Raw genomic sequence first — 1,184 nt, forward strand, 5'->3', positions numbered from 1 at the left:
AAAAAGGCAGCTTTATGATGCTTTCATGAGAATGGAGTTCCTGGGGACTAGATATCCACACAAGGAAACCATGGAGAAGCTAGCCATTGATGGAGATGTGGAGTACCTCTTTGAGAAGAGCAACTTAACCAAGTTCATGGGGCTTTGCATGGAGGGCTACAAAGAAGAAAGTTGTGAGTTTCTAGCCACTGTTAAACTGACTACATATGCAAGGAAGGATGCTGAGTTTGGGGCTGGTCACATTGCTTTCATAATCAAGGGGAAGAGGTATGAGCTTTCAATGAAGAAGATAGCAAATGTGTTTTGTTTTGAAGTTGGGAGCAATAGGAGTTTGATGATTCCAAGAGAAGAACTCTATGCTGTTTGGGAAACCATTGGGGACAACAAACTATACTCATCCTCCAATTCCAAGAGCTCAAGGATAAGGAGCCCAGTCCTAAGGTACTTCTACAAGGCCTTAGCAAACACCTTTTTTGCTAGGAAGGAGACTGGAAATATTAATGAAGGGAAGCTTAAGATGATTGACATGGCTCTCAATGGAATCATCTTTCAAGCAAGAAATGGAACCATCATTCTTTGGTCCACTGTGGAGACTGACCTAGCAATGGTGCTCATTGACCACATGGTTTACTTGAGAAGTTGGGTACGCAAGTTGGAGAACAAAGGATCAAGAGGAGCACTAACCATTGGAGGCATCATTACTCCAATTCTACAAGCTGCCAAGGTCCCACTTAGAGGAGAAAGGGTCTCACCAAGATGGATTGACTCAAGCTACCTCACCTCTACTCTCATCCTAGCCAAGGAGATGCATCAAGGGAATCACATCTTCAACTTTGAGCTTCCAACACTTGGGAAAAAGCAATTCATCTTGCCTAACCAAGGGCTCACCACCGTTCAAGAAGGAGCTAACATTGACTTTTGGCCAGCTGAGGAGCACTTGTTTGATGGAGTAGTTCAACCTAGAGTTGAGGAAGCTGGGAATGCACAAGTGGCTGATGGGGAGGAGCAGTTTTATTTTGAGGATTATGAGCCCAACCCAAGGGATAGTAGAGGAGTGAGGGAGAATAGCAAGAGGTTGACACTTTTGCAAAAGTGGAGCAAGTGGCATGGGAAGAGGTTTGATAAGCTGAAGAAGAAGGTGACCAACATGGCTAAGTCTATCAAGGGCTTAAAGAAGGAGATTG

Source organism: Camelina sativa, chromosome 5 (genome assembly GCF_000633955.1).
Source record: "Camelina sativa cultivar DH55 chromosome 5, Cs, whole genome shotgun sequence".
Taxonomy (NCBI): Eukaryota; Viridiplantae; Streptophyta; class Magnoliopsida; order Brassicales; family Brassicaceae; genus Camelina; species Camelina sativa.